This window comes from Pagrus pagrus (assembly GCF_965226575.1).
Source record: "Pagrus pagrus genome assembly, chromosome: 20".
In the NCBI taxonomy this organism is placed as follows: Eukaryota; Metazoa; Chordata; class Actinopteri; order Spariformes; family Sparidae; genus Pagrus; species Pagrus pagrus.
The window spans coordinates 16,298,835-16,308,256 of record NC_140207.1 but is presented as its reverse complement, the minus strand read 5'-3'; the positions used below and the strand labels follow the sequence as shown (position 1 = coordinate 16,308,256).

The window sequence follows — 9,422 nt, the reverse complement described above, 5'->3', positions numbered from 1 at the left end:
AAGCATTTAAGTGTCTGCTAATTGTAGACAACCTGGTAATACTTTCAATCACATAAAAAACTACGCCTTTGCTTTGTTATCATATAAATACATTTGCAATATGTATGCCATGGGTCATAAACATTTATAGTTGCTTTATGGGCTTAAAAGCAAATATACATTTAACAAAAGAAAATTAGACACACTATAATGCATGTATGTATTTGTGATAGGAAGAGAAAATGGCTGCTACACTGAATGTGGTAGCTGGAACCAGAGAATTGGGAACCAGGAGTCAAAGGCTGCAAGCTTATGTGTTTGTAGTTTTTTGTGTTTCTGGTCCACAAACCAACAAATGGAATTATAAAAATAATGTAAAAACAAAAAATGTGGCTTTTTTGGCTCACCACGCTACAGTATGCCCGATGAGATCTTTCTTTTATAATTAGGCAGGCATCATTAATCAAAACCCTACCTGAATGCTTTTCGGATGTATCCCAGAAAGGAGTCACTTGTGCAAGCTAAACTCAACCATCTGTGACAGAATATGCTTTCAAAGTATCAATCATGCTCAATGATTAATCAGCATAATGTCCTCTAAAAGAGATGACTTGACACAGAGCCTAAAACAACTCCCAGGGAAAAAAAATAAAAGAGCTCTAGATAACTAAGATAACAACGATGTGCCAGGGCTAGTCATTCTCATCCAAAGTGAAAGCAAAACTCTGTTTGAGCACCTCAATATTTCCTGTTCATGCTTGAGCAGTCGTCACTAAGTGCAAGTAATGTCAAAACAACATTTTTTCACAATCGAACCGCTTTTTAAAAAAAAGTGTTTTTGCTGCATGTTTGCAACTTAAAACCTTAAACAGTTTCCCTTTTAAATACACCTTCCCAAAGAGCTTCTTTGTGCTGTACCGTGTGCACCTTTTATGTCCATAAGAGATTCCTGTGAAATCTGCATTGTAGTGGGTGATATATGCTGCACAGCACTGTGTGAGAGTCAAGTTCGTTGGGCAGCCTGGAACTTTTCCAGTTGGCTTAGTAGCTTGTGTCTGTGTAGCTTGGAAACTTATCTGAAGAGTCAGTAGACATACAACACAAAAAACAGCTGCAAGAAATATATACTGGTACTTGACAGGATAGCTTAAATGAAGTGGAAGCTACCGCTTGTGTAATCCAATGAAGGACTACATAGGAGAGACAGGATGTTTAAGTTTTTTTGCTTCACAACGTGCTGGAGTTTGGTCTCAGGTCGCCAATAGTGTATTCAGCATCTGGTAGCATCCATTCATGGTAGACACGATTGCCTTAGCTTTGCAAAGTTCCCTCCTGATTGTTTTCCGTTCGTTCCTCTTTTGTCTCTTTGCCATCCTCTTCGTCTTCAACCTCACCTTGGGTTCTGTAGTCTAGTCAACAGTAGTCAACAAACAAACACAGTGTACCAATTAGTGTTGTTTAGTTTTGTAATCTCATGAACATCAGTTAGGTTAAAGTGCATATTTATCCCTTATCAATTTAAGGTCAAACAAGGCCCACTCCTTTTTCAAAATCTGACCTCTGACAACCCTGACCGTAATCACAGAATACCATACTGCTTCCCGTATATGGAGTTCGTATCAAAGGACAGTATGTTTGATAAAACAGCAAAAGGCAGCCTTAAAAAGGTTCAAAACAAACCATGCGTGAGAAAGTATTTTAGATCTATGCTGGTCTGGTGAGGCCTGAGGCCCTACAGTGGCCCTGGTTCATTCTGCTGTATGACTCAGACCTCAACTATGAGCATGAATCATCAAATTTGATTCTGATCCGAAACTGTTCAAAATTAAATATGTCACTGAACCAGAATTGGAGTAGAGTGTGGCATCCTGTTAAATCTTTGGAAAATACTCATCATTAAATTCCAATTTGTTTAATTTCTACAGCATGTTATAGAGCTAACAAGCAAATACGGAAACATACTGTCTGCACAGTTTATGACATTTCAGTGTGACTCAGAAAGAAACTTGAAAACCTTGAGGGGAATATGTTACCAAAACCGAAAGGCTTCCAAATGACTATGTTGATTTCTAGTTCCTCGTTCTGATCGTCCCTTCACAAATGTTTTGTACAGTGCACAGAGAGGCATAAAGTCGACCTCCTGTTTTCTGTTGTAGCTTGCCTCGCACCAAGTTGTCTTGTGTGAAACAAATAGACTAATGTTTGGATACTCTCACACAATCGACCTGCTAGGTTCAGTGAGTCACCCACTACAACAGCCTGCCAACATTCCACTGATCTCCCAAATAATGCCAACGTCTCTCACGTAGAAAGTAAAAGAATTTCATAAGAAAAGTACAAAGAAGAAACTACAACTTGACATTTAGATTTATATTAATGTGCTCAGACTTACCGGCCTCTTCGGACAAGGGCAACGTATTGAGTTTAGGACGGATCTGGCCAGTGTTTCTGTGTTGGGAAGCCCTAAATTCTTCATTTTGCACGATAGGCTGTGCAGGTTGCTCACAATAACCTGCAAAACATAGGTATATGAGTCATTTGCAACATGTCACTCAGAGTCTACACCCTTTGTGACCACAACTACTGGGCCCTATGATTAGTGGCACAGTCAATGATCTCTATAAACAGATACCTGCACATGAATGTAGAAAATATGTTGGTATCAGAAGTGTTCTGTTCCTGTGTGTTGTCTGAGTTGTATTGACCAATCATGTTTGAGCTGGTTTTGGCTGCATGCAGGTAAACAGATGAATACAGAGCTAAAAAGGTGGCTGACTGTGTGGAAGACAGTGTTTCACAGGACGAACTTGGCCAAATGATGGATGGATGCTCCTCGGTAGGCTTGCTGTCTCAAGCAAATCCATCACAAAGGTGTTGAATGAGATTAACATGTGCTTTTCTTGTGGTCTGGAACAGTGACATCGTTGGACTTGCCAACCCTTATGGGCCTCTTTGAGGTTTTGAATCTGCCTATGTGTAAAGAAGTTTTGGAAATGGAGTTGCTGCTGCATATACAGCGATGAGCCCCAACATTAAAAACACTGACAGGTGGAGTGAAAAACTGGATGATTTCGTCACAGTGCAATGGGCTCCTGAGAAACTTTTGGGTTTTGGCGTTCAGGTGGATGCCACTTGACTGCAGTCACCCACCCAAGTACACCCCCTAATGGCACTAAGCACTCCCCAATGACACTAGGCTCTGCAACGCCGCAAAAAAATGCTCAGGAATAGCCGGAGGAACGTGAAAAAGAGCCCAAGCGACAACCCGGTCTCCAATTTCTGCAAATCCCAATCCGACTGAACATCCTCAGGATGTGTCAGAACAAGTCCGGTCCATGGAGGCCCCACCTGGCTACCCACAGGACTCAAATGATCCACCGCCAGACACCACAGGACACCCACAGAGTCCTGTTGCCATGCCTCAATGAGTCAGACTCAAGTCTGATCCATGGATTGGACTTATTCCAGCACATCCCAGAGGTGGTCAACTGGGTTGAGAACTGGGGAAATTGGGGGGCCTTGAGCTCTCTGTTTTTATGGTCACCTAGTGAAAATCTTTGATAACATTTTAGGCTCAAAAGCATTAGAAATGATACCAAGCAAATGACTTAATAAAAAGGAAAGGAAATACATGTACATAAAAAACATTTTAGCTTATATCTACAGAATAATTATTACTCACCACCACATCATTGGACGTGCAGTTCTGTAGCCTGTATATCTTCTTAGGGCAGGATATGGTTTGCAGCAAGGATGTGATATTTTCTCTCTTGAATGAATGGAAGCATTACAGTGGTAGATATTAGTCATACAAATACAGATTTTACAGAAGAGGGCAGCTAGTTTCAAGTCTAAACTTTTGTTAATTATTAAATTGCCATCCATCATCCACTATCAACTATCAGTTTTAATCTGATTTGCTTTTGTTTGTTTGCTTGATGTCTCTGTTCATGCTCAGAATCACTGAAAACAAGGACCTCCCTCAACTGGTTCCCAGAGTTTTTGAGGTCCTATTTGTAAGAAGGCTGATTGTTGAATCTCACTCCCGACTTGTCAAATATTGACACTCTGGAATGATGCCCGACCCGACCTACAATCCCGAACCGTGGGTATTTGACCAGTTAGGAATGAGACACAAAAATCAACTATCTTACAAATTGGACCTTTAAATAAAGGTTTGAATGAATGAATTATCTTTGAGAAATCATTTTAATGTTTTGAGGTCATGCTGAAGGTGTTAGGTGCTCTCTCTCACAAGTTTAGCTTAAACCTGCATGTTGATGGGAATGATTCCCCATGAGAGTATCTTTTTCTGACTTCATGTAAACGTGCAAACCAGCTTGTTTCTTTGTTTTGCTTTAGTTTCCCTTGAAGAAATGTTTTTTTAAAAAAGGGAGGGGAGGAAGGGGAAAAAGTTAACTAAGTGCACAAAAACAACATCTAACATCTAATACCTAATATTAGGTTGCAGCTACTTTTGCATGATGCTGCTCTAACTTGTCTGCTTCTCTTTACAGTATTTACGTCCCCTCCTTTAATGATGAGATTTCAAACCAGACATGATTCTGAATCTATTCCCTGCTCAAAGTCTGTGGTGCATCTTGTTCTCCAGTAGATTGGACTGATCCCATGAGCTGTCATTTCCTGGCCATAATCCCTGCCTCTTCACGGTAACAATAAACGATAACAATAAAAGTAGATTCCCCTAGATGGCAAATTAAATATATAAATGAACTTTATTGGTGTCTCACTTACGGTGTTTTCAAGATCAGTGTGGACGGTTGCCATGTAATCTTCCTTAACATCAGTCGGAGGCCTTATGGTGTCACAGGACAGAGACAGAGATAGAGGTAGAAGCAGAAAAGCAAGAAGACTGATGCGAAGAAGAGGCTGACAGTTTGTGGTCAGGGAGAGAGAGCGAGACAGAGAGGTCAGTCAGCGGATCCAAAACATGTTTGCTTTTAATACAGTTAAAGTTTTTTTCATGTAATGAACTCTAACAACACTTGGGTTCTTAACATCCATTCATTCTAGTGCAACTTAGTTCCTGTGGACTGCATGTCAGCATGATCAGACCAGTCTAAACCTCCCACTCTCCACTCCCTCTATTGCTGAGATAGTTCTAATTATTATTTCGATGATCTTGGCCCACATAACAGCTTAAAGGAAATTACAATGTTTTTCACTTTGTCAACTAAGTCAGTGCCCCTGCCATGTCACAATGCTATATGTGACTCTAGTGATGGAAAGTAACTTTCGATTCATTGAAGTACTTGTACTTTAAACGAAGATGATTAAAATTTAACACACAAAAACACATTATCAATTTCTAAAATGTGATGCATGATTAGAGAACAAAGCACCATGCAGTGCATAAAGTCATTGGAAACTATGTCGCTTACACGTGAACGCATCAGCAATTATAATCCAATAATAGTTTCAACTATAACACCCTGAAAGTGACAGTTTTTGTGTTGCACTATCACCTCTGCACCTCAACATTACAAGTACATTACAAGTGGAACTCAAAGCAGTCTCCAACACGGATGTTTCTATTCCTGTAAACCAGAAGCCAATTCCCGTAAATCTCAAACCTATTTCAGTTTCCATCTGACTGGGAATTATTTACGCGGAATTCCCCTGCTTGGAAAACCATTTAAGTCTCCGACATACAGCAAAGCAGCCAGTCGCTCGGCGGGGAAGGCAGGGGGACGGATGCGTGTGGAGTCGACTCCACGGTAAGTTTGGAAAACACTGCGTTAGACTGTACAGACTGTGCATGTGTGCTTTATCCGTCCAACTCTCACACTGACTGGACTTTGGCTTTAATTCGGCGCGTATTTGGTGTCGTTAAAATCAGTCGAATTCGGTGCGTCACCGCTGTTAGGCCACTTGAGTTAACCTTACAGACAGCGCTCTCACTGTACTCACCATTGGTCATTCTTCATTCATATTGACCGCGGGCTGGAGCTGGAATCCTCGCGCATGTCTTCATGGCTGCCCAGGTGCTCGGTCAGCTCGGCTTCCCACCGTGGAGACAAACACACTGGTCCTCTCACTGTCGGTGCGGTTCTGGTGGCTTTTCGAGCTCGGGCATTACGGTCCTTTCCCCACGTCCTGCGTAACACAGCCGTGCAACCACAGCATGTGATTTTTTACTTCCGTCCTCCCCACAAGAGGTTTCACTTTACATCCAGATGAACTAACGTGTGAAACGGGTTACACCTGTGGTCAACCCTGAGATGGTTGTTTTTAAATTATTATTATTTTTTTGCTGGCATCCCTGGTTGCTGTTGTGATGGACACTTGTACCTCACAAGTGTTTTGTGGCTCATGTGGTGAGCATATGTCCCATGCATGTTTACAGTGAGGGCTGCTGTCTGAGAAAACAGCTGGTGCAGTCAGTGACTGAGTGCCTTGCTCACCTGCCCTCAGTGAGTTTAATTCATTCATTCATTCTCAGTGCCCACAACCTCATTTGATGGACCTTGGATTGTTCTTTAACTAGGAAGGTAGTGAGTCAGTGTGGAGGAGTCTGCGTCACTGATCATATGCTGATTTGCTGAAAACAATGTGAGAGCCTCACGACAGTGAATCTTTGTACAGTATGATTATTTTACAGAATATGATGCATTGCTTTAGAATAAACTTCACAACAGTCAAGTAGTTAGCTCAACTATAAACGACTGCAGCAGCAAAATGCAGCATACACATGAATGCAGCAGGAATATTAATCCAGAAACATCGGAGGTAATAGTAAAACACTGACAGGGAAGTACTTTTACTTTTGAAACTTTGAGCATTCTCCCAACCTGTTATTGCTACTGTTACTTGAGTAAAGGATCTGAATACTTCTTCACTTCCACAATTAAAAATAACTCCTCAGATTTCACTCTGCTTTTTGGAGCAGTTCTGTCACTGAAACACTTTTACAAGACAAGAGTCTGATTTCCTCAGTATGTCACCACCGTCTGAAATACAAACCAGTTTCAGGGACACATCAACCTAATGGACCTTTTCGGTAAATGTTCGGCTGTAGTTGTGTTTTTTATTGTACCTGCCTTTTGTGAAAAACAAAGAACAAAACCAAATAAGGATTTTTGAACTTTCAAATGTTCAATTACATCCTCAACTTTATCTACATACATACACGCACACGACAAACGTTCTGTTACCTTTAGTCTTTAATTTGTCCTTTGGAGCAATTAAATTGTTTTGTCTCGCCAGTCTAGTACCACACCTATGCACATATGAAGATAACAGCTCAAGCAATAAAGGCCATTTAGAAATGTTAAACACACCTTCTAGGCAGCGGCTCAGCTTATGCATGCAGGCTACTGGCATCATTAAGATTTAGCAGCGAGTGCAACCGTGCATTCAGTGAAACCGGACTAGAATGAGGAAATTGATTGAGAGGAAGCATTAAAAAAGAGAAGAGGACATATGACCCAATACAGAATCAAAAAGCTGGACTACTAGTTTATAACGTCTGCAAGGAAAACCGACTGACCAACGAAACTGGATGCTGGTGCAAATGGGAAATTTGGTAAGGTTGTAATTTGAAGCTGACGCATTAAATTAGAGCAGCTGTATTTAGTCTTGACAGGAGCAAAGCATCTTCATATCTGTAAAATAAACTAAACATAGCGGGGTTGTTCCGATAACATTAACAGAAATGCTGGAAATGGTATCGAGAAGTAAACAAGTCCATGCACCAATCTGATACCTGGTAGTTTATTTATTAGAAACAGGACCCTGCTCCTTCCCATTTACAGCTACATTTTTAAGTAGCCAGTATCCTTAAGCGAGATATATAACTTCAAGCACATCCATAACATAACATCCAATTTTAACACAATGGTATTGGGTTGGTACCCGGTATACGTGAAGTTCAGGTATCGGATTGGCTTTAGGAAGGAAAAAATGGTATGGATACATCTCTAATAGAATGTGAATGAAAACAGTATTTATATCATTTATGAGTTCACATCTGGACTGAACATTGATGGTTCGTCACTACCGCTGTAGATAAAATCAAATTTTTTTCAGTAGGTTTTCCTGTCTAAAATCCTAAATTTCTTTGTCCAGTGTCAATTAACCTTGTAAAGTTGCAAATTCTTCAGCTATTATCCACCCAGAATGTTATTTTCTATTCGAAACAGGACAGTTGGGGGACGAGCAGGACAGAACATCTGTAGCTGAGGCACAGATGATAAATATTAGAACCATGCATTTCACTCACACCTACAGACTGTCACTGTTTGCTGCCAACTTTGCAATCACACACATTGAACTCAAATTTTTGCTGCATAATCTGCATAGTTGCTGTGCTACAGCTGATCCAAGGGGCTTTAGGTAGTTTATTAAGCTTGAGAAGAAGGAAACATGTCTAAACCCATACAGGAACACTTAATCCCTCAGTATATCAGAAAAACAGTCAGCAAATTTGGAGATACATTTTTTTCTCTCCACCAGACAGGAACAACTGTACTACTGCCTGTATCCTTAAATTTGAGTCTGTGTCGTCTAATATTGATCCTCTGCTGGCATGTTTAAAAATCTGCATAGCAATACAAGTATTAAAACGTGTGTGTGTGTGTGTGTGTGTGTGTGTGTGTGTGTGTGTGTGTGTGTGTGTGTGTGTGTGTGTGTGTTACAGTGCTGGAGCCCACAGTTATTAAAGACATCCATCAGATTATGACAGTGGTGTCAGGAAGCAGTGCAGCGTGGGACCCAGAACGTGATCTGATGAACCATGACAACAGCAATCAAACACACAGATGATGTTTCTGAGCAAGATTCCTCTTGTTTCCTGGTGCTTTGTGATTCACTTACAAAGTATGTGTCAGGTGTACTGAGACGCAGATCATGGAAGGTGGTAAAGTGATTACATTATTTTTCAGTGTGACTGTCCGGGTTTATCGTCAGTGGGCAGATTCATACTTTTCCAATTTTTGTATTATTCTGTAACGTTGAGGATGTAAATCATCGGAACAAGTGCACGAAACACCGCAAATGGTCATCGTTGCTTGTTTGTTTGTTGTGGCAAGGGTTCCAGTCGGGCGATGTTTGCTATGTGCTGACAGGAATGCAATCAAGTATTTCTAGGTTGCTGTATGTGCAGTACTTTGTGTCTTCTTTTTCGAGACAATGAATGGTACCAATCATGGGATAGACACTGGAATGCCTTTGAAAGTTTTATTTGACCTCAGGTATTACAGTAAATGATGTAACATGGCAGCTAATGTAACCTGTCACTATAAACAGGTTGAACATTAACATTTTGAAATGAAAAGCCGTGCTGACTCAGGTTGCATTTTGGCTCAAGGTCATTCATTTACTCATTTGCCAAAAAATAGACTTACATAAACATTTTGAGGACAGTTGGATGAGAGGAGGTGTTGATGACAGCTGCTGATGGGAGACAGGTCTTTCATAATGCT

General features: G+C 40.7%; 1 long non-coding RNA gene across 1 annotated transcript; it reads right to left on the bottom strand.

Moving 5' to 3' along the window:
- Nucleotides 1-185: 185 nt before the first annotated feature.
- Nucleotides 186-6,130, bottom strand: LOC311249571. The gene is made up of 5 exons (XR_014621202.1): nt 5,911-6,130; nt 4,735-4,869; nt 3,662-3,748; nt 2,372-2,491; nt 186-1,388 (listed from the first exon to the last, which is right to left on the bottom strand). It is a non-coding gene; the product is annotated as an uncharacterized lncRNA (long non-coding RNA).
- Between the last annotated feature and the right edge of the window lie 3,292 nt (nt 6,131-9,422).